The sequence below is a fragment of the Botryllus schlosseri genome, chromosome 2 (genome assembly GCF_051294905.1).
Source record: "Botryllus schlosseri isolate E-star chromosome 2, Bs_hap1, whole genome shotgun sequence".
Taxonomy (NCBI): Eukaryota; Metazoa; Chordata; class Ascidiacea; order Stolidobranchia; family Styelidae; genus Botryllus; species Botryllus schlosseri.
Genome location: NC_137237.1, coordinates 28853008 through 28877149, shown reverse-complemented (window position 1 = coordinate 28877149; position 24142 = coordinate 28853008). Strand labels below are relative to the sequence as shown.

Below are 24142 nucleotides of genomic sequence, written 5' to 3'. Positions count from 1 at the left end.
TGAAATAGTTTCTACTAGACGCGAACGCCAAATATGATTGGGACGTCATCGATGATATTGGACTGACTGCGGCGTCCAATTGCGAATTCCACCGTCCATTCCTTGCTTAAAAGTGTGATAATCATTATCTTGCGGTTTATGGTCATCTCCATGGTGCTGTGATATTCGCTTTGCCAATAAAGAGCCGGTATAGGATTACAGAAGCGTGACATAGCAATGCAAAGTTTTCACAGCTACAAAAGCGAGGAATATAGGGAAAGCCTATTGTAGATTAATTTCTGATCTGCCGACTGTCATCAATTCTCGCCACAATCCAGGCGCTTATCGAAATACATGAAGTGTATATGATCAGTTCAGGAGAGCTAGGTGAAAAAGAAATTAGGCTCGCACTATACGGAAAAGGCCTACTAACCGCTAATCGTTAAATCTTACCCAGAAACAGACACTATAACAGGGGTGGGCAACACACGGCCCGCGGGCCGGATCCGGCCCGCGAAGGGATTTTGTCCGGCCCGCGGACGGTTTTCCGTCTTACATGATAATGTGGCCCGCGACCCCAGTCTGTCGAGATCCCCCACTACTTGCATACTACGTCAAATTTAAGTGACTGTATATTATTATATACGTGTGTGCGCATCGTTGCGAGAGTGGAGCATACGCGTAAGTTCGTCGAAGCGAGAAGACTTGCATTATCGGCATTTGCGATATGCACTCAACCCTAATGTCGTCTGTGGTAATCATGATTTTTGTCGACTACAATGGTCATTTACACCAGACTGATATATTTCTTATTTTCGATTCTGCAACCGCCGACTTGTAGCACGCCACACTTCTAGGCTTTTGTAAGGCACCGCATATTCCAGGGGTCGCCATCTCAAAACGGGTCACAGGCCAGTTTTCAAATTTTGTAGAAAACGCGGGCCGTATGAATTCAATATTCGAGATTATTTACGCCACACAGTTGAACAACGACGCTATCACGGCACCTACTCAACCCTAATGAATTGATATCTTGGTAAATTAGGGTTACCGGGGTCATCGAACGACTTGAAATCTTAACTAGGGATTGCACCGTGTGTTGATTGATCAGAGTGAAGCAGACATGGCGGCGCCTGTATGATAATGTTATTCTCAAATCCACACTGTCCTCGCCATTATCGGAGAAATGGCTTTGAAGCGACATTGCTGTCGTTAAAATACATTTATTAAATACGATTTATTCCTTGTATATGTGGATAAATGGGCAAATAATGTGTCGATTCAGCAATCCGGCCCGCCAAGTACCTAATTTTCCTCTATCCGGCCCGCCGACTGGAGAAGCTGCCAGCCCCTGCACTATAACGATGTAAAGGTCAGACGCCATTGCTATATCGCAGGTCCACGAGAACAAATCGAGGTGTAGGCCAACTCAAAACGTGTTATATGGCCACGTTCGTTCCGAGGGGGAAAATAAATCAACAAACCAAGTATTTGGTTTATTTATAATAATCAGCGGCTTTGCGAGAATGCATGTAAGTGAGTGTCGTTACGAGAGCCGCTGGCCACGAATTCTTTTCCGTGCACTGTGAGCTATTTAATTAGTATGGTTGGTTGGATGGAAAGGGTTAGCGCGAACGCAGACCCCACTACCAGAAATTACACGACCGAGTTACCCACATTTGGGGTAATCGCCGAGGTCAACCAAGCCGAAGTGCAATGGCTAGGCCTCACCCGGGCAGAACCGCCTTTTTGATCATGGTTCACTGCCTCGTCAGGTAAGTATGAGTTTTCCAGAAATTTATTGACACCCAATTTCATACAACAAAATAAATATTGTGGTGAGCACGCTCTCCACATATGCATAAATGCATTCACCAAGTGCGCTTTGAATCGCCGAAACAAAATGAAATAGTTTCTACTAGACGCGAACGCCAAATATGATTGGGACGTCATCGATGATATTGGACGCCTCCACCGTCCATTCCTTGCTCAAAAGCGCGATAATCATTATCTTGCGTGTTATGGTCATCTCCATGGTGCTCTGATATTCGCTTTGGCAATAAAGAGCCGGTATAGGATTACAGAAGCGTGACATAGCAATGCAAAGTTTTCACAGCTACAAAAGCGAGGCATATAGGGAAAGCCTATTGTAGATTAATTTCTGATCTGCCGACTGTCATCAATTCTCGCCACAATCCAGGCGCTTATCAAAATACATGAAGTGTGTAGGATCAGTTCAGGAGAGCTACGGAAAAGGCCTACTAACCGCTAATCGTGAAATCTTACCCAGAAACAGACACTATAACGATGTAAAGGTCAGACGTCATTGCTATATCGCAGGTCTGCGAACACAAATCGAGGTGTAGGCCAACTCAAAACGAGTTATATGGCCAGTGGCCACGTTCGTTCCGAGGGGGAAAATAAATCAACAAACCAAGTATTTGGTATATTTATAATAATCAGCGGCTTTGCGAGAATGCATGTGAGTGTCGTTACGAGAGCCGCTGGCCACGAATTCTTTTCCATGCACTGTGAGCTATTTAATTAGTATGGTTGGATGGAAAGGGTTAGCGCGAACGCAGACCCCACTACCAGAAATTACACGACCGAGTTACCCACATGTGGGGTAGTCGCCGAGGTCAACCAAGCCGAAGTGCAATGGCTAGGCCTCGCCCGGGCAGAACCGCCTTTTTGATCATGGTTCACTGCCTCGTCAGGTAAGTATGAGTTTTCCAGAAATTTATTGACACCCAATTTCATACAACAAAATAAATATTGTGGTGAGCACGCTCTCCACATATGCATAAATGCATTCACCAAGTGCGCTTTGAATAGCCGAAGCAAAATGAAATAGTTTCTACTAGACGCGAACGCCAAATATGATTGGGACGTCATCGATGATATTGGACTGACTGCGGCGTCCAATTGCGAATTCCACCGTCCATTCCTTGCTTAAAAGTGCGATAATCATTATCTTGCGGTTTATGGTCATCTCCATGGTGCTCTGATATTCGCTTTGCCAATAAAGAGCCGGTATAGGATTACAGAAGCGTGACATAGCAATGCAAAGTTTTCACAGCTACAAAAGCGAGGCATATAGGGAAAGCCTATTGAAGATTAATTTCTGATCTGCCGACTGTCATCAATTCTCGCCACAATCCAGGCGCTTATCGAAATACATGAAGTGTATATGATCAGTTCAGGAGAGCTAGGTGAAAAAGAAATTAGGCTCGCACTATACGGAAAAGGCCTACTAACCGCTAATCGTTAAATCTTACCCAGAAACAGACACTATAACAGGGGTGGGCAACATACGGCCCGCGGGCCGGATCCGGCCCGCGGACGGTTTTCCGTCTTACATGATAATGTGGCCGCGACCCCAGTCTGTCGAGATCCCCCACTACTTGCATACTACGTCAAATTTAAGTGACTGTATATTATTATATACGTGTGTGCGCATCGTTGCGAGAGTGGAGCATACGCGTAAGTTCGTCGAAGCGAGAAGACTTGCATTATCGGCATTTGCGATATGCACTCAACCCTAATGTCGTCTGTGGGAATCATGATTTTTGTCGACTACAATGGTCATTTACACCAGACTGATATATTTCTTATTTTCGATTCTGCAACCGCCGACTTGTAGCACGCCACACTTCTAGGCTTTTGTAAGGCACCGCATATTCCAGGGGTCGCCATCTCAAAACGGGTCACAGGCCAGTTTTCAAATTTTGTAGAAAACGCGGGCCGTATGAATTAAATATTCGAGATTATTTACGCCACACCGTTGAACAACGACGCTATCACGGCACCTACTCAACCCTAATGAATTGATATCTTGGTAAATTAGGGTTACCGGGGTCATCGAACGACTTGAAATCTTAACTAGGGATTGCACCGTGTGTTGATTGATCAGAGTGAAGCAGACATGGCGGCGCCTGTATGATAATGTTATTCTCAAATCCACACTGTCCTCGCCATTATCGGAGAAATGGCTTTGAAGCGACATTGCTGTCGTTAAAATACATTTATTAAATACGATTTATTCCTTGTATATGTGGATAAATGGGCGAATAATGTGTCGATTCAGCAATCCGGCCCGCCAAGTACCTAATTTTCCTCTATCCGGCCCGCCGACTGGAGAAGCTGCCAGCCCCTGCACTATAACGATGTAAAGGTCAGACGCCATTGCTATATCGCAGGTCCACGAGAACAAATCGAGGTGTAGGCCAACTCAAAACGTGTTATATGGCCACGTTCGTTCCGAGGGGGAAAATAAATCAACAAACCAAGTATTTGGTTTATTTATAATAATCAGCGGCTTTGCGAGAATGCATGTAAGTGAGTCTCGTTACGAGAGCCGGTGGCCACGAATTCTTTTCCGTGCACTGTGAGCTATTTAATTAGTATGGTTGGTTGGATGGAAAGGGTTAGCGCGAACGCAGACCCCACTACCAGAAATTACACGACCGAGTTACCCACATTTGGGGTAATCGCTGAGGTCAACCAAGCCGAAGTGCAATGGCTAGGCCTCGCCCGGGCAGATCCGCCTTTCGTTCATGGTTCACTGCCTCGTCAGGTAAGTATGAGTTTTCCAGAAATTTATTGACACCCAATTTCATACAAAAAAATAAATATTGTGGTGAGCACGCTCTCCACATATGCATAAATGCATTCACCAAGTGCGCTTTGAATCGCCGAAGCAAAATGAAATAGTTTCTACTAGACGCGAACGCCAAATATGATTGGGACGTCATCGATGATATTGGACTGACTGCGGCGTCCAATTGCGAATTCCACCGTCCATTCCTTGCTTAAAAGTGCGATAATCATTATCTTGCGGTTTATGGTCATCTCCATGGTGCTCTGATATTCGCTTTGCCAATAAAGAGCCGGTATAGGATTACAGAAGCGTGACATAGCAATGCAAAGTTTTCACAGCTACAAAAGCGAGGCATATAGGGAAAGCCTATTGTAGATTAATTTCTGATCTGCCGACTGTCATCAATTCTCGCCACAATCCAGGCGCTTATCGAAATACATGAAGTGTATATGATCAGTTCAGGAGAGCTAGGTGAAAAAGAAATTAGGCTCGCACTATACGGAAAAGGCCTACTAACCGCTAATCGTTAAATCTTACCCAGAAACAGACACTATAACAGGGGTGGGCAACATACGGCCCGCGGGCCGGATCCGGCCCGCGGACGGTTTTCCGTCTTACATGATAATGTGGCCGCGACCCCAGTCTGTCGAGATCCCCCACTACTTGCATACTACGTCAAATTTAGGTGACTGTATATTATTATATACGTGTGTGCGCATCGTTGCGAGAGTGGAGCATACGCGTAAGTTCGTCGAAGCGAGAAGACTTGCATTATCGGCATTTGCGATATGCACTCAACCCTAATGTCGTCTGTGGGAATCATGATTTTTGTCGACTACAATGGTCATTTACACCAGACTGATATATTTCTTATTTTCGATTCTGCAACCGCCGACTTGTAGCACGCCACACTTCTAGGCTTTTGTAAGGCACCGCATATTCCAGGGGTCGCCATCTCAAAACGGGTCACAGGCCAGTTTTCAAATTTTGTAGAAAACGCGGGCCGTATGAATTAAATATTCGAGATTATTTACGCCACACCGTTGAACAACGACGCTATCACGGCACCTACTCAACCCTAATGAATTGATATCTTGGTAAATTAGGGTTACCGGGGTCATCGAACGACTTGAAATCTTAACTAGGGATTGCACCGTGTGTTGATTGATCAGAGTGAAGCAGACATGGCGGCGCCTGTATGATAATGTTATTCTCAAATCCACACTGTCCTCGCCATTATCGGAGAAATGGCTTTGAAGCGACATTGCTGTCGTTAAAATACATTTATTAAATACGATTTATTCCTTGTATATGTGGATAAATGGGCGAATAATGTGTCGATTCAGCAATCCGGCCCGCCAAGTACCTAATTTTCCTCTATCCGGCCCGCCGACTGGAGAAGCTGCCAGCCCCTGCACTATAACGATGTAAAGGTCAGACGCCATTGCTATATCGCAGGTCCACGAGAACAAATCGAGGTGTAGGCCAACTCAAAACGTGTTATATGGCCACGTTCGTTCCGAGGGGGAAAATAAATCAACAAACCAAGTATTTGGTTTATTTATAATAATCAGCGGCTTTGCGAGAATGCATGTAAGTGAGTCTCGTTACGAGAGCCGGTGGCCACGAATTCTTTTCCGTGCACTGTGAGCTATTTAATTAGTATGGTTGGTTGGATGGAAAGGGTTAGCGCGAACGCAGACCCCACTACCAGAAATTACACGACCGAGTTACCCACATTTGGGTAATCGCTGAGGTCAACCAAGCCGAAGTGCAATGGCTAGGCCTCGCCCGGGCAGATCCGCCTTTCGTTCATGGTTCACTGCCTCGTCAGGTAAGTATGAGTTTTCCAGAAATTTATTGACACCCAATTTCATACAAAAAAATAAATATTGTGGTGAGCACGCTCTCCACATATGCATAAATGCATTCACCAAGTGCGCTTTGAATCGCCGAAGCAAAATGAAATAGTTTCTACTAGACGCGAACGCCAAATATGATTGGGACGTCATCGATGATATTGGACTGACTGCGGCGTCCAATTGCGAATTCCACCGTCCATTCCTTGCTTAAAAGTGCGATAATCATTATCTTGCGGTTTATGGTCATCTCCATGGTGCTCTGATATTCGCTTTGCCAATAAAGAGCCGGTATAGGATTACAGAAGCGTGACATAGCAATGCAAAGTTTTCACAGCTACAAAAGCGAGGCATATAGGGAAAGCCTATTGTAGATTAATTTCTGATCTGCCGACTGTCATCAATTCTCGCCACAATCCAGGCGCTTATCGAAATACATGAAGTGTATATGATCAGTTCAGGAGAGCTAGGTGAAAAAGAAATTAGGCTCGCACTATACGGAAAAGGCCTACTAACCGCTAATCGTTAAATCTTACCCAGAAACAGACACTATAACAGGGGTGGGCAACATACGGCCCGCGGGCCGGATCCGGCCCGCGGACGGTTTTCCGTCTTACATGATAATGTGGCCGCGACCCCAGTCTGTCGAGATCCCCCACTACTTGCATACTACGTCAAATTTAAGTGACTGTATATTATTATATACGTGTGTGCGCATCGTTGCGAGAGTGGAGCATACGCGTAAGTTCGTCGAAGCGAGAAGACTTGCATTATCGGCATTTGCGATATGCACTCAACCCTAATGTCGTCTGTGGGAATCATGATTTTTGTCGACTACAATGGTCATTTACACCAGACTGATATATTTCTTATTTTCGATTCTGCAACCGCCGACTTGTAGCACGCCACACTTCTAGGCTTTTGTAAGGCACCGCATATTCCAGGGGTCGCCATCTCAAAACGGGTCACAGGCCAGTTTTCAAATTTTGTAGAAAACGCGGGCCGTATGAATTAAATATTCGAGATTATTTACGCCACACCGTTGAACAACGACGCTATCACGGCACCTACTCAACCCTAATGAATTGATATCTTGGTAAATTAGGGTTACCGGGGTCATCGAACAACTTGAAATCTTAACTAGGGATTGCACCGTGTGTTGATTGATCAGAGTGAAGCAGACATGGCGGCGCCTGTATGATAATGTTATTCTCAAATCCACACTGTCCTCGCCATTATCGGAGAAATGGCTTTGAAGCGACATTGCTGTCGTTAAAATACATTTATTAAATACGATTTATTCCTTGTATATGTGGATAAATGGGCGAATAATGTGTCGATTCAGCAATCCGGCCCGCCAAGTACCTAATTTTCCTCTATCCGGCCCGCCGACTGGAGAAGCTGCCAGCCCCTGCACTATAACGATGTAAAGGTCAGACGCCATTGCTATATCGCAGGTCCACGAGAACAAATCGAGGTGTAGGCCAACTCAAAACGTGTTATATGGCCACGTTCGTTCCGAGGGGGAAAATAAATCAACAAACCAAGTATTTGGTTTATTTATAATAATCAGCGGCTTTGCGAGAATGCATGTAAGTGAGTCTCGTTACGAGAGCCGGTGGCCACGAATTCTTTTCCGTGCACTGTGAGCTATTTAATTAGTATGGTTGGTTGGATGGAAAGGGTTAGCGCGAACGCAGACCCCACTACCAGAAATTACACGACCGAGTTACCCACATTTGGGGTAATCGCCGAGGTCAACCAAGCCGAAGTGCAATGGCTAGGCCTCGCCCGGGCAGATCCGCCTTTCGTTCATGGTTCACTGCCTCGTCAGGTAAGTATGAGTTTTCCAGAAATTTATTGACACCCAATTTCATACAAAAAAATAAATATTGTGGTGAGCACGCTCTCCACATATGCATAAATGCATTCACCAAGTGCGCTTTGAATCGCCGAAGCAAAATGAAATAGTTTCTACTAGACGCGAACGCCAAATATGATTGGGACGTCATCGATGATATTGGACTGACTGCGGCGTCCAATTGCGAATTCCACCGTCCATTCCTTGCTTAAAAGTGCGATAATCATTATCTTGCGGTTTATGGTCATCTCCATGGTGCTCTGATATTCGCTTTGCCAATAAAGAGCCGGTATAGGATTACAGAAGCGTGACATAGCAATGCAAAGTTTTCACAGCTACAAAAGCGAGGCATATAGGGAAAGCCTATTGTAGATTAATTTCTGATCTGCCGACTGTCATCAATTCTCGCCACAATCTAGGCGCTTATCGAAATACATGAAGTGTATATGATCAGTTCAGGAGAGCTAGGTGAAAAAGAAATTAGGCTCGCACTATACGGAAAAGGCCTACTAACCGCTAATCGTTAAATCTTACCCAGAAACAGACACTATAACAGGGGTGGGCAACATACGGCCCGCGGGCCGGATCCGGCCCGCGGACGGTTTTCCGTCTTACATGATAATGTGGCCGCGACCCCAGTCTGTCGAGATCCCCCACTACTTGCATACTACGTCAAATTTAAGTGACTGTATATTATTATATACGTGTGTGCGCATCGTTGCGAGAGTGGAGCATACGCGTAAGTTCGTCGAAGCGAGAAGACTTGCATTATCGGCATTTGCGATATGCACTCAACCCTAATGTCGTCTGTGGGAATCATGATTTTTGTCGACTACAATGGTCATTTACACCAGACTGATATATTTCTTATTTTCGATTCTGCAACCGCCGACTTGTAGCACGCCACACTTCTAGGCTTTTGTAAGGCACCGCATATTCCAGGGGTCGCCATCTCAAAACGGGTCACAGGCCAGTTTTCAAATTTTGTAGAAAACGCGGGCCGTATGAATTAAATATTCGAGATTATTTACGCCACACCGTTGAACAACGACGCTATCACGGCACCTACTCAACCCTAATGAATTGATATCTTGGTAAATTAGGGTTACCGGGGTCATCGAACGACTTGAAATCTTAACTAGGGATTGCACCGTGTGTTGATTGATCAGAGTGAAGCAGACATGGCGGCGCCTGTATGATAATGTTATTCTCAAATCCACACTGTCCTCGCCATTATCGGAGAAATGGCTTTGAAGCGACATTGCTGTCGTTAAAATACATTTATTAAATACGATTTATTCCTTGTATATGTGGATAAATGGGCGAATAATGTGTCGATTCAGCAATCCGGCCCGCCAAGTACCTAATTTTCCTCTATCCGGCCCGCCGACTGGAGAAGCTGCCAGCCCCTGCACTATAACGATGTAAAGGTCAGACGCCATTGCTATATCGCAGGTCCACGAGAACAAATCGAGGTGTAGGCCAACTCAAAACGTGTTATATGGCCACGTTCGTTCCGAGGGGGAAAATAAATCAACAAACCAAGTATTTGGTATATTTATTATAATCAGCGGCTTTGCGAGAATGCATGTAAGTGAGGGTCGTTACGAGAGCCGCCGGCCGCGAATTCTTTTCCGTGCACTGTGAGCTATTTAATTAGTATGGTTGGTTGGATGGAAAGGGTTAGCGCGAACGCAGACCCCACTACCAGAAATAACACGACCGAGTTACCCACATTTGGGGTAATCGCCGAGGTCAACCAAGCCGAAGTGCAATGGCTAGGCCTCGCCCGGGCAGAACCGCCTTTTTGATCATGGTTCACTGCCTCGTCAGGTAAGTATGAGTTTTCCAGAAATTTATTGACACCCAATTTCATACAACAAAATAAATATTGTGGTGAGCACGCTCTCCACATATGCATAAATGCATTCACCAAGTGCGCTTTGAATAGCCGAAGCAAAATGAAATAGTTTCTACTAGACGCGAACGCCAAATATGATTGGGACGTCATCGATGATATTGGACTGACTGCGGCGTCCAATTGCGAATTCCACCGTCCATTCCTTGCTTAAAAGTGCGATAATCATTATCTTGCGGTTTATGGTCATCTCCATGGTGCTCTGATATTCGCTTTGCCAATAAAGAGCCGGTATAGGATTACAGAAGCGTGACATAGCAATGCAAAGTTTTCACAGCTACAAAAGCGAGGAATATAGGGAAAGCCTATTGTAGATTAATTTCTGATCTGCCGACTGTCATCAATTCTCGCCACAATCCAGGCGCTTATCGAAATACATGAAGTGTATATGATCAGTTCAGGAGAGCTAGGTGAAAAAGAAATTAGGCTCGCACTATACGGAAAAGGCCTACTAACCGCTAATCGTTAAATCTTACCCAGAAACAGACACTATAACAGGGGTGGGCAACACACGGCCCGCGGGCCGGATCCGGCCCGCGAAGGGATTTTGTCCGGCCCGCGGACGGTTTTCCGTCTTACATGATAATGTGGCCCGCGACCCCAGTCTGTCGAGATCCCCCACTACTTGCATACTACGTCAAATTTAAGTGACTGTATATTATTATATACGTGTGTGCGCATCGTTGCGAGAGTGGAGCATACGCGTAAGTTCGTCGAAGCGAGAAGACTTGCATTATCGGCATTTGCGATATGCACTCAACCCTAATGTCGTCTGTGGTAATCATGATTTTTGTCGACTACAATGGTCATTTACACCAGACTGATATATTTCTTATTTTCGATTCTGCAACCGCCGACTTGTAGCACGCCACACTTCTAGGCTTTTGTAAGGCACCGCATATTCCAGGGGTCGCCATCTCAAAACGGGTCACAGGCCAGTTTTCAAATTTTGTAGAAAACGCGGGCCGTATGAATTCAATATTCGAGATTATTTACGCCACACAGTTGAACAACGACGCTATCACGGCATCTACTCAACCCTAATGAATTGATATCTTGGTAAATTAGGGTTACCGGGGTCATCGAACGACTTGAAATCTTAACTAGGGATTGCACCGTGTGTTGATTGATCAGAGTGAAGCAGACATGGCGGCGCCTGTATGATAATGTTATTCTCAAATCCACACTGTCCTCGCCATTATCGGAGAAATGGCTTTGAAGCGACATTGCTGTCGTTAAAATACATTTATTAAATACGATTTATTCCTTGTATATGTGGATAAATGGGCAAATAATGTGTCGATTCAGCAATCCGGCCCGCCAAGTACCTAATTTTCCTCTATCCGGCCCGCCGACTGGAGAAGCTGCCAGCCCCTGCACTATAACGATGTAAAGGTCAGACGCCATTGCTATATCGCAGGTCCACGAGAACAAATCGAGGTGTAGGCCAACTCAAAACGTGTTATATGGCCACGTTCGTTCCGAGGGGGAAAATAAATCAACAAACCAAGTATTTGGTTTATTTATAATAATCAGCGGCTTTGCGAGAATGCATGTAAGTGAGTGTCGTTACGAGAGCCGCTGGCCACGAATTCTTTTCCGTGCACTGTGAGCTATTTAATTAGTATGGTTGGTTGGATGGAAAGGGTTAGCGCGAACGCAGACCCCACTACCAGAAATTACACGACCGAGTTACCCACATTTGGGGTAATCGCCGAGGTCAACCAAGCCGAAGTGCAATGGCTAGGCCTCGCCCGGGCAGAACCGCCTTTTTGATCATGGTTCACTGCCTCGTCAGGTAAGTATGAGTTTTCCAGAAATTTATTGACACCCAATTTCATACAACAAAATAAATATTGTGGTGAGCACGCTCTCCACATATGCATAAATGCATTCACCAAGTGCGCTTTGAATCGCCGAAACAAAATGAAATAGTTTCTACTAGACGCGAACGCCAAATATGATTGGGACGTCATCGATGATATTGGACGCCTCCACCGTCCATTCCTTGCTCAAAAGCGCGATAATCATTATCTTGCGTGTTATGGTCATCTCCATGGTGCTCTGATATTCGCTTTGCCAATAAAGAGCCGGTATAGGATTACAGAAGCGTGACATAGCAATGCAAAGTTTTCACAGCTACAAAAGCGAGGCATATAGGGAAAGCCTATTGTAGATTAATTTCTGATCTGCCGACTGTCATCAATTCTCGCCACAATCCAGGCGCTTATCGAAATACATGAAGTGTATATGATCAGTTCAGGAGAGCTAGGTGAAAAAGAATTTAGGCTCGCACTATACGGAAAAGGCCTACTAACCGCTAATCGTTAAATCTTACCCAGAAACAGACACTATAACAGGGGTGGGCAACATACGGCCCGCGAAGGGATTTTGTCCGGCCCGCGGACGGTTTTCCGTCTTACATGATAATGTGGCCCGCGGCCCCAGTCTGTCGAGATCCCCCACTACTTGCATACTACGTCAAATTTAAGTGACTGTATATTATTATATACGTGTGTGCGCATCGTTGCGAGAGTGGAGCATACGCGTAAGTTCGTCGAAGCGAGAAGACTTGCATTATCGGCATTTGCGATATGCACTCAACCCTAATGTCGTCTGTGGTAATCATGATTTTTGTCGACTACAATGGTCATTTACACCAGACTGATATATTTCTTATTTTCGATTCCGCAACCGCCGACTTGTAGCACGCCACACTTCTAGGCTTTTGTAAGGCACCGCATATTCCAGGGGTCGCCATCTCAAAACGGGTCGCAGGCCAGTTTTCAAATTTTGTAGAAAACGCGGGCCGTATGAATTCAATATTAGAGATTATTTACGCCACACAGTTGAACAACGACGCTATCACGGCACCTACTCAACCCTAATGAATTGATATCTTGGTAAATTAGGGTTACCGGGGTCATCGAACGACTTGAAATCTTAACTAGGGATTGCACCGTGTGTTGATTGATCAGAGTGAAGCAGACATGGCGGCGCCTGTATGATAATGTTATTCTCAAATCCACACTGTCCTCGCCATTATCGGAGAAATGGCTTTGAAGCGACATTGCTGTCGTTAAAATACATTTATTAAATACGATTTATTCCTTGTATATGTGGATAAATGGGCAAATAATGTGTCGATTCAGCAATCCGGCCCGCCAAGTACCTAATTTTCCTCTATCCGGCCCGCCGACTGGAGAAGCTGCCAGCCCCTGCACTATAACGATGTAAAGGTCAGACGCCATTGCTATATCGCAGGTCCACGAGAACAAATCGAGGTGTAGGCCAACTCAAAACGTGTTATATGGCCACGTTCGTTCCGAGGGGGAAAATAAATCAACAAACCAAGTATTTGGTTTATTTATAATAATCAGCGGCTTTGCGAGAATGCATGTAAGTGAGTGTCGTTACGAGAGCCGCTGGCCACGAATTCTTTTCCGTGCACTGTGAGCTATTTAATTAGTATGGTTGGTTGGATGGAAAGGGTTAGCGCGAACGCAGACCCCACTACCAGAAATTACACGACCGAGTTACCCACATTTGGGGTAATCGCCGAGGTCAACCAAGCCGAAGTGCAATGGCTAGGCCTCGCCCGGGCAGAACCGCCTTTTTGATCATGGTTCACTGCCTCGTCAGGTAAGTATGAGTTTTCCAGAAATTTATTGACACCCAATTTCATACAACAAAATAAATATTGTGGTGAGCACGCTCTCCACATATGCATAAATGCATTCACCAAGTGCGCTTTGAATCGCCGAAACAAAATGAAATAGTTTCTACTAGACGCGAACGCCAAATATGATTGGGACGTCATCGATGATATTGGACGCCTCCACCGTCCATTCCTTGCTCAAAAGCGCGATAATCATTATCTTGCGGTTTATGGTCATCTCCATGGTGCTCTGATATTCGCTTTGCCAATAAAGAGCCGGTATAGGATTACAGAAGCGTGACATAGCAATGCAAAGTTTTCACAGCTACAAAAGCGAGGCATATAGGGAAAGCCTATTGTAGATTAATTTCTGATCTGCCGACTGTCATCAATTCTCGCCACAATCCAGGCGCTTATCGAAATACATGAAGTGTATATGATCAGTTCAGGAGAGCTAGGTGAAAAAGAATTTAGGCTCGCACTATACGGAAAAGGCCTACTAACCGCTAATCGTTAAATCTTACCCAGAAACAGACACTATAACAGGGGTGGGCAACATACGGCCCGCGAAGGGATTTTGTCCGGCCCGCGGACGGTTTTCCGTCTTACATGATAATGTGGCCCGCGGCCCCAGTCTGTCGAGATCCCCCACTACTTGCATACTACGTCAAATTTAAGTGACTGTATATTATTATATACGTGTGTGCGCATCGTTGCGAGAGTGGAGCATACGCGTAAGTTCGTCGAAGCGAGAAGACTTGCATTATCGGCATTTGCGATATGCACTCAACCCTAATGTCGTCTGTGGTAATCATGATTTTTGTCGACTACAATGGTCATTTACACCAGACTGATATATTTCTTATTTTCGATTCCGCAACCGCCGACTTGTAGCACGCCACACTTCTAGGCTTTTGTAAGGCACCGCATATTCCAGGGGTCGCCATCTCAAAACGGGTCGCAGGCCAGTTTTCAAATTTTGTAGAAAACGCGGGCCGTATGAATTCAATATTAGAGATTATTTACGCCACACAGTTGAACAACGACGCTATCACGGCACCTACTCAACCCTAATGAATTGATATCTTGGTAAATTAGGGTTACCGGGGTCATCGAACGACTTGAAATCTTAACTAGGGATTGCACCGTGTGTTGATTGATCAGAGTGAAGCAGACATGGCGGCGCCTGTATGATAATGTTATTCTCAAATCCACACTGTCCTCGCCATTATCGGAGAAATGGCTTTGAAGCGACATTGCTGTCGTTAAAATACATTTATTAAATACGATTTATTCCTTGTATATGTGGATAAATGGGCGAATAATGTGTCGATTCAGCAATCCGGCCCGCCAAGTACCTAATTTTCCTCTATCCGGCCCGCCGACTGGAGAAGTTGCCAGCCCCTGCACTATAACGATGTAAAGGTCAGACGCCATTGCTATATCGCAGGTCCACGAGAACAAATCGAGGTGTAGGCCAACTCAAAACGTGTTATATGGCCACGTTCGTTCCGAGGGGGAAAATAAATCAACAAACCAAGTATTTGGTATATTTATAATAATCAGCGGCTTTGCGAGAATGCATGTAAGTGAGTGTCGTTACGAGAGCCGCTGGCCACGAATTCTTTTCCATGCACTGTGAGCTATTTAATTAGTATGGTTGGATGGAATGGGTTAGCGCGAACGCAGACCCCACTACCAGAACTTACACGACCGAGTTACCCACATTTGGGGTAATCGCCGAGGTCAACCAAGCCGAAGTGCAATGGCTAGGCCTCGCCCGGGCAGAACCGCCTTTTGATCATGGTTCACTGCCTCGTCAGGTAAGTATGAGTTTTCCAGAAATTTATTGACACCCAATTTCATACAACAAAGTAAATATTGTGGTGAGCACGCTCTCCACATATGCATAAATGCATTCACCAAGTGCGCTTTGAATCGCCGAAGCAAAATGAAATAGTTTCTACAAGACGCGAACGCCAAATATGATTGGGACGTCATCGATGATATTGGACTGACTGCGGCGTCCAATTGCGAATTCCACCGTCCATTCCTTGCTTAAAAGTGCGATAATCATTATCTTGTGTTTTATGGTCATCTCCATGGTGCTCTGATATTCGCTTTGCCAATAAAGAGCCGGTATAGGATTACAGAAGCGTGACATAGCAATGCAAAGTTTTCACAGCTACAAAAGCGAGGCATATAGGGAAAGCCTATTGTAGATTAATTTCTGATCTGCCGACTGTCATCAATTCTCGCCACAATCCAGGCGCTTATCGAAATACATGAAGTGTATATGATCAGTTCAGGAGAGCTAGGTGAAAAAGAAATTAGGCTCGCACTATACGGAAAAGGCCTACTAACCGCTAATCGTTAAATCTTACCCAGAAACAGACACTATAACAGGGGTGGGCAACATACGGCCCGCAAAGGGATTTTGTCCGGCCCGCGGATGGTTTTCCGTCTTACATGATAATGTGGCCCGCGGCCCCAGTCTGTCGAGATCCCCCACTACTTGCATACTACGTCAAATTTAAGTGACTGTATAATACTATATACGTGTGTGCGCATCGTTGCGAGAGTGGAGCATACGCGTAAGTTCGTCGAAGCGAGAAGACTTGCATTATCGGCATTTGCGATATGCACTCAACCCTAATGTCGTCTGTGGTAATCATGATTTTTGTCGACTACAATGGTCATTTACACCAGACTGATATATTTCTTATTTTCGATTCCGCAACCGCCGACTTGTAGCACGCCACACTTCTAGGCTTTTGTAAGGCACCGCATATTCCAGGGGTCGCCATCTCAAAACGGGTCGCAGGCCAGTTTTCAAATTTTGTAGAAAACGCGGGCCGTATGAATTCAATATTCGAGATTATTTACGCCACACAGTTGAACAACGACGCTATCACGGCACCTACTCAACCCTAATGAATTGATATCTTGGTAAATTAGGGTTACCGGGGTCATCGAACGACTTGAAATCTTAACTAGGGATTGCACCGTGTGTTGATTGATCAGAGTGAAGCAGACATGGCGGCGCCTGTATGATAATGTTATTCTCAAATCCACACTGTCCTCGCCATTATCGGAGAAATGGCTTTGAAGCGACATTGCTGTCGTTAAAATACATTTATTAAATACGATTTATTCCTTGTATATGTGGATAAATGGGCGAATAATGTGTCGATTCAGCAATCCGGCCCGCCAAGTACCTAATTTTCCTCTATCCGGCCCGCCGACTGGAGAAGTTGCCAGCCCCTGCACTATAACGATGTAAAGGTCAGACGCCATTGCTATATCGCAGGTCCACGAGAACAAATCGAGGTGTAGGCCAACTCAAAACGTGTTATATGGCCACGTTCGTTCCGAGGGGGAAAATAAATCAACAAACCAAGTATTTGGTATATTTATTATAATCAGCGGCTTTGCGAGAATGCATGTAAGTGAGTGTCGTTACGAGAGCCGCTGGCCACGAATTCTTTTCCATGCACTGTGAGCTATTTAATTAGTATGGTTGGATGGAAAGGGTTAGCGCGAACGCAGACCCCACTACCAGAACTTACACGACCGAGTTACCCACATTTAGGGTAATCGCCGAGGTCAACCAAGCCGAAGTGCAATGGCTAGGCCTCGCCCGGGCAGAACCGCCTTTTGATCATGGTTCACTGCCTCGTCAGGTAAGTATGAGTTTTCCAGAAATTTATTGACACCCAATTTCATACAACAAAGTAAATATTGTGGTGAGCACGCTCTCCACATATGCATAAATGCATTCACCAAGTGCGCTTTGAATCGCCGAAGCAAAATAAAATAGTTTCTACAAGACGCGAACGCCAAATATGATTGGGACGTCATCGATGATATTGGACTGACTGCGGCGTCCAATTGCGAATTCCACCGTCCATTCCTTGCTTAAAAGTGCGATAATCATTATCTTGTGTTTTATGGTCATCTCCATGGTGCTCTGATATTCGCTTTGCCAATAAAGAGCCGGTATAGGATTACAGAAGCGTGACATAGCAATGCAAAGTTTTCACAGCTACAAAAGCGAGGCATATAGGGAAAGCCTATTGTAGATTAATTTCTGATCTGCAGACTGTCATCAATTCTCGCCACAATCCAGGCGCTTATCAAAATACATGAAGTGTATATGATCAGTTCAGGAGAGCTAGGTGAAAAAGAAATTAGGCTCGCACTATACGGAAAAGGCCTACTAACCGCTAATCGTGAAATCTTACCCAGAAACAGACACTATAACGATGTAAAGGTCAGACGCCATTGCTATATCGCAGGTCTACGAGAACAAATCGAGGTGTAGGCCAACTCAAAACGTGTTATATGGCCTCGTTCGTTCCGAGGGGGAAAATAAATCAACAAACCAAGTATTTGGTATATTTATAATAATCAGCGGCTTTGCGAGAATGCATGTAAGTGAGTGTCGTTACGAGAGCCGCTGGCCACGAATTCTTTTCCGTGCACTGTGAGCTATTTAATTAATATGGTTGGTTTGATGGAAAGGGTTAGCGCGAACGCAGACCCAACTACCAGAAATTACACGACCGAGTTACCCACATTTGGGGTAATCGCCGAGGTCAACCAAGCCGAAGTGCAATGGCTAGGCCTCGCCCGGGCAGAACCGCCTTTTTGATCATGGTTCACTGCCTCGTCAGGTAAGTATGAGTTTTCCAGAAATTTATTGACACCCAATTTCATACAACGAAATAAATATTGTGGTGAGCACGCTCTCCACATATGCATAAATGCATTCACCATGTGCGCTTTGAATCGCCGAAGCAAAATGAAATAGTTTCTACTAGACGCGAACGCCAAATATGATTGGGACGTCATCGATGATATTGGACTGACTGCGGCGTCCAATTGCGAATTCCACCGTCCATTCCTTGCTTAAAAGTGCGATAATCATTATCTTGCGGTTTATGGTCATCTCCATGGTGCTCTGATATTCGCTTTGCCAATAAAGAGCCGGTATAGGATTACAGAAGCGTGACATAGCAATGCAAAGTTTTCACAGCTACAAAAGCGAGGCATATAGGGAAAGCCTATTGTAGATTAATTTCTGATCTGCCGACTGTCATCAATTCTCGCCACAATCCAGGCGCTTATCGAAATACATGAAGTGTATATGATCAGTTCAGGAGAGCTAGGTGAAAAAGAAATTAGGCTCGCACTATACGGAAAAGGCCTACTAACCGCTAATCGTTAAATCTTACCCAGAAACAGACACTATAACAGGGGTGGGCAACATACGGCCCGCGAAGGGATTTTGTCCGGCCCGCGGACGGTTTTCCGTCTTACATGATAATGTGGCCCGCGGCCCCAGTCTGTCGAGATCCCCCACTACTTGCATACTACGTCAAATTTAAGTGACTGTATATTATTATATACGTGTGTGCGCATCGTTGCGAGAGTGGAGCATACGCGTAAGTTCGTCGAAGCGAGAAGACTTGCATTATCGGCATTTGCGATATGCACTCAACCCTAATGTCGTCTGTGGTAATCATGATTTTTGTCGACTACAATGGTCATTTACACCAGACTGATATATTTCTTATTTTCGATTCCGCAACCGCCGACTTGTAGCACGCCACACTTCTAGGCTTTTGTAAGGCACCGCATATTCCAGCGGTCGCCATCTCAAAACGGGTCGCAGGCCAGTTTTCAAATTTTGTAGAAAACGCGGGCCGTATGAATTCAATATTCGAGATTATTTACGCCACACAGTTGAACAACGACGCTATCACGGCACCTACTCAACCCTAATGAATTGATATCTTGGTAAATTAGGGTTACCGGGGTCATCGAACGACTTGAAATCTTAACTAGGGATTGCACCGTGTGTTGATTGATCAGAGTGAAGCAGACATGGCGGCGCCTGTATGATAATGTTATTCTCAAATCCACACTGTCCTCGCCATTATCGGAGAAATGGCTTTGAAGCAACATTGCTGTCGTTAAAATACATTTATTAAATACGATTTATTCCTTGTATATGTGGATAAATGGGCGAATAATGTGTCGATTCAGCAATCCGGCCCGCCAAGTACCTAATTTTCCTCTATCCGGCCCGCCGACTGGAGAAGTTGCCAGCCCCTGCACTATAACGATGTAAAGGTCAGACGCCATTGCTATATCGCAGGTCTACGAGAACAAATCGAGGTGTAGGCCAACTCAAAACGTGTTATATGGCCACGTTCGTTCCGAGGGGGAAAATAAATCAACAAACCAAGTATTTGGTAAATTTATAATAATCAGCGGCTTTGCGAGAATGCATGTAAGTGAGTGTCGTTACGAGAGCCGCTGGCCACGAATTCTTTTCCGTGCACTGTGAGCTATTTAATTAATATGGTTGGTTTGATGGAAAGGGTTAGCGCGAACGCAGACCCAACTACCAGAAATTACACGACCGAGTTACCCACATTTGGGGTAATCGCCGAGGTCAACCAAGCCGAAGTGCAATGGCTAGGCCTCGCCCGGGCAGAACCGCCTTTTTGATCATGGTTCACTGCCTCGTCAGGTAAGTATGAGTTTTCCAGAAATTTATTGACACCCGATTTCATACAACGAAATAAATATTGTGGTGAGCACGCTCTCCACATATGCATAAATGCATTCACCAAGTGCGCTTTGAATCGCCGAAGCAAAATGAAATAGTTTCTACTAGACGCGAACGCCAAATATGATTGGGACGTCATCGATGATATTGGACTGACTGCGGCGTCCAATTGCGAATTCCACCGTCCATTCCTTGCTTAAAAGTGCGATAATCATTATCTTGCGGTTTATGGTCATCTCCATGGTGCTCTGATATTCGCTTTGCCAATAAAGAGCCGGTATAGGATTACAGAAGCGTGACATAGCAATGCAAAGTTTTCACAGCTACAAAAGCGAGGCATATAGGGAAAGCCTATTGTAGATTAATTTCTGATCTGCCGACTGTCATCAATTCTCGCCACAATCCAGGCGCTTATCGAAATACATGAAGTGTATATGATCAGTTCAGGAGAGCTAGGTGAAAAAGAAATTAGGCTCGCACTATACGGAAAAGGCCTACTAACCGCTAATCGTTAAATCTTACCCAGAAACAGACACTATAACAGGGGTGGGCAACATACGGCCCGCGAAGGGATTTTGTCCGGCCCGCGGACGGTTTTCCGTCTTACATGATAATGTGGCCCGCGGCCCCAGTCTGTCGAGATCCCCCACTACTTGCATACTACGTCAAATTTAAGTGACTGTATATTATTATATACGTGTGTGCGCATCGTTGCGAGAGTGGAGCATACGCGTAAGTTCGTCGAAGCGAGAAGACTTGCATTATCGGCATTTGCGATATGCACTCAACCCTAATGTCGTCTGTGGTAATCATGATTTTTGTCGACTACAATGGTCATTTACACCAGACTGATATATTTCTTATTTTCGATTCCGCAACCGCCGACTTGTAGCACGCCACACTTCTAGGCTTTTGTAAGGCACCGCATATTCCAGCGGTCGCCATCTCAAAACGGGTCGCAGGCCAGTTTTCAAATTTTGTAGAAAACGCGGGCCGTATGAATTCAATATTCGAGATTATTTACGCCACACAGTTGAACAACGACGCTATCACGGCACCTACTCAACCCTAATGAATTGATATCTTGGTAAATTAGGGTTACCGGGGTCATCGAACGACTTGAAATCTTAACTAGGGATTGCACCGTGTGTTGATTGATCAGAGTGAAGCAGACATGGCGGCGCCTGTATGATAATGTTATTCTCAAATCCACACTGTCCTCGCCATTATCGGAGAAATGGCTTTGAAGCAACATTGCTGTCGTTAAAATACATTTATTAAATACGATTTATTCCTTGTATATGTGGATAAATGGGCGAATAATGTGTCGATTCAGCAATCCGGCCCGCCAAGTACCTAATTTTCCTCTATCCGGCCCGCCGACTGGAGAAGTTGCCAGCCCCTGCACTATAACGATGTAAAGGTCAGACGCCATTGCTATATCGCAGGTCCACGAGAACAAATCGAGGTGTAGGCCAACTCAAAACGTGTTATATGGCCACGTTCGTTCCGAGGGGGAAAATAAATCAACAAACCAAGTATTTGGTATATTTATTATAATCAGCGGCTTTGCGAGAATGCATGTAAGTGAGTGTCGTTACGAGAGCCGCTGGCCACGAATTCTTTTCCATGCACTGTGAGCTATTTAATTAGTATGGTTGGATGGAATGGGTTAGCGCGAACGCAGACCCCACTACCAGAACTTACACGACCGAGTTACCCACATTTGGGGTAATCGCCGAGGTCAACCAAGCCGAAGTGCAATGGCTAGGCCTCGCCCGGGCAGAACCGCCTTTTGATCATGGTTCACTGCCTCGTCAGGTAAGTATGAGTTTTCCAGAAATTTATTGACACCCAATTTCATACAACAAAGTAAATATTGTGGTGAGCACGCTCTCCACATATGCATAAATGCATTCACCAAGTGCGCTTTGAATCGCCGAAGCAAAATGAAATAGTTTCTACTAGACGCGAACGCCAAATATGATTGGGACGTCATCGATGATATTGGACTGACTGCGGCGTCCAATTGCGAATTCCACCGTCCATTCCTTGCTTAAAAGTGCGATAATTATTATCTTGCGGTTTATGGTCATCTCCATGGTGCTCTGATATTCGCTTTGCCAATAAAGAGCCGGTATAGGATTACAGAAGCGTGACATAGCAATGCAAAGTTTTCACAGCTACAAAAGCGAGGCATATAGGGAAAGCCTATTGTAGATTAATTTCTGATCTGCCGACTGTCATCAATTCTCGCTACAATCCAGGCGCTTATCGAAATACATGAAGTGTATATTATCAGTTCAGGAGAGCTAGGTGAAAAAGAAATTAGGCTCGCACTATACGGAAAAGGCCTACTAACCGCTAATCGTGAAATCTTACCCAGAAACAGACACTATAACGATGTAAAGGTCAGACGCCATTGCTATATCGCAGGTCTACGAGAACAAATCGAGGTGTAGGCCAACTCAAAACGTGTTATATGGCCACGTTCGTTCCGAGGGGGAAAATAAATCAACAAACCAAGTATTTGGTATATTTATAATAATCAGCGGCTTTGCGAGAATGCATGTAAGTGAGTGTCGTTACGAGAGCCGCTGGCCACAAATTCTTTTCCGTGCACTGTGAGCTATTTAATTAGTATGGTTGGTTGGATGGAAAGGGTTAGCGCGAACGCAGACCCCACTACCAGAAATCACACGACCGAGTTACCCACATTTGGGGTAATCGCCGAGGTCAACCAAGCCGAAGTCAACCAAGCCGAAGTGCAATGGCTAGGCCTCGCCCGGGCAGAACCGCCTTTTTGATTATGGTTCACTGCCTCGTCAGGTAAGTATGAGTTTTCCAGAAATTTATTGACACCCAATTTCATACAACAAAATAAATATTGTGGTGAGCACGCTCTCCACATATGCATAAATGCATTCACCAAGTGCGCTTTGAATCGCCGAAGCAAAATGAAATAGTTTCTACTAGACGCGAACGCCAAGTATGATTGGGACGTCATCGATGATATTGGACTGACTGCGGCGTCCAATTGCGAATTCCACCGTCCATTCCTTGCTTAAAAGTGCGATAATCATTATCTTGCGTTTTATGGTCAACTCCATGGTGCTCTGATATTCGCTTTGCTAATAAAGAGCCGGTATAGGATTACAGAAGCGTGACATAGCAATGCAAAGTTTTCACAGCTACAAAAGCGAGGCATATAGGGAAAGCCTATTGTAGATTAATTTCTGATCTGCCGACTGTCATCAATTCTCGCCACAATCCAGGCGCTTATCGAAATACATGAAGTGTATATGATCAGTTCAGGAGAGCTAGGTGAAAAAGAAATTAGGCTCGCACTATACGGAAAAGGCCTACTAACCGCTAATCGTTAAATCTTACCCAGAAACAGACACTATAACAGGGGTGGGCAACATACGGCCCGCGAAGGGATTTTGTCCGGCCCGCGGATGGTTTTCCGTCTTACATGATAATGTGGCCCGCGGCCCCAGTCTGTCGAGATCCCCCACTACTTGCATACTACGTCAAATTTAAGTGACTGTATATTACTATATACGTGTGTGCGCATCGTTGCGAGAGTGGAGCATACGCGTAAGTTCGTCGAAGCGAGAAGACTTGCATTATCGGCATTTGCGATATGCACTCAACCCTAATGTCGTCTGTGGTAATCATGATTTT

At 45.1% G+C, this 24142-nt stretch overlaps 1 protein-coding gene, 13 non-coding genes and 1 pseudogene across 15 annotated transcripts in view; all 15 read right to left on the bottom strand.

Annotated features, from left to right (window-relative positions):
• Positions 1-24142, bottom strand: part of LOC145457677 (actin-related protein 2/3 complex subunit 2-like) — a 281489-nt gene that overhangs the window by 42048 nt on the left and 215299 nt on the right. The gene's annotated exons all lie outside the window — the stretch shown is intronic.
• Positions 1599-1762, bottom strand: LOC145434767 (U1 spliceosomal RNA). Its single transcript, XR_013913590.1, has one exon. It is a non-coding gene; the product is annotated as a U1 spliceosomal RNA (small nuclear RNA).
• Positions 2541-2704, bottom strand: LOC145434750 (U1 spliceosomal RNA). Its single transcript, XR_013913573.1, has one exon. It is a non-coding gene; the product is annotated as a U1 spliceosomal RNA (small nuclear RNA).
• LOC145434712 (U1 spliceosomal RNA) lies at positions 4401-4563 on the bottom strand. The gene has a single exon (XR_013913537.1). It is a non-coding gene; the product is annotated as a U1 spliceosomal RNA (small nuclear RNA).
• LOC145434716 (U1 spliceosomal RNA) lies at positions 6260-6421 on the bottom strand. Its single transcript, XR_013913540.1, has one exon. It is a non-coding gene; the product is annotated as a U1 spliceosomal RNA (small nuclear RNA).
• LOC145434709 (U1 spliceosomal RNA) lies at positions 8118-8280 on the bottom strand. Its single transcript, XR_013913535.1, has one exon. It is a non-coding gene; the product is annotated as a U1 spliceosomal RNA (small nuclear RNA).
• LOC145434735 (U1 spliceosomal RNA) lies at positions 9977-10140 on the bottom strand. The gene has a single exon (XR_013913558.1). It is a non-coding gene; the product is annotated as a U1 spliceosomal RNA (small nuclear RNA).
• On the bottom strand, positions 11860-12023 carry LOC145434718 (U1 spliceosomal RNA). Its single transcript, XR_013913542.1, has one exon. It is a non-coding gene; the product is annotated as a U1 spliceosomal RNA (small nuclear RNA).
• LOC145434706 (U1 spliceosomal RNA) lies at positions 13704-13867 on the bottom strand. Its single transcript, XR_013913534.1, has one exon. It is a non-coding gene; the product is annotated as a U1 spliceosomal RNA (small nuclear RNA).
• LOC145434696 (U1 spliceosomal RNA) lies at positions 15544-15706 on the bottom strand. The gene has a single exon (XR_013913526.1). It is a non-coding gene; the product is annotated as a U1 spliceosomal RNA (small nuclear RNA).
• On the bottom strand, positions 17404-17566 carry LOC145434697 (U1 spliceosomal RNA). The gene has a single exon (XR_013913527.1). It is a non-coding gene; the product is annotated as a U1 spliceosomal RNA (small nuclear RNA).
• On the bottom strand, positions 18397-18559 carry LOC145434731 (U1 spliceosomal RNA). The gene has a single exon (XR_013913554.1). It is a non-coding gene; the product is annotated as a U1 spliceosomal RNA (small nuclear RNA).
• LOC145434730 (U1 spliceosomal RNA) lies at positions 20262-20424 on the bottom strand. The gene has a single exon (XR_013913553.1). It is a non-coding gene; the product is annotated as a U1 spliceosomal RNA (small nuclear RNA).
• LOC145434694 (U1 spliceosomal RNA) lies at positions 22122-22284 on the bottom strand. Its single transcript, XR_013913524.1, has one exon. It is a non-coding gene; the product is annotated as a U1 spliceosomal RNA (small nuclear RNA).
• Positions 23114-23292, bottom strand: LOC145434711 (U1 spliceosomal RNA; annotated as a pseudogene).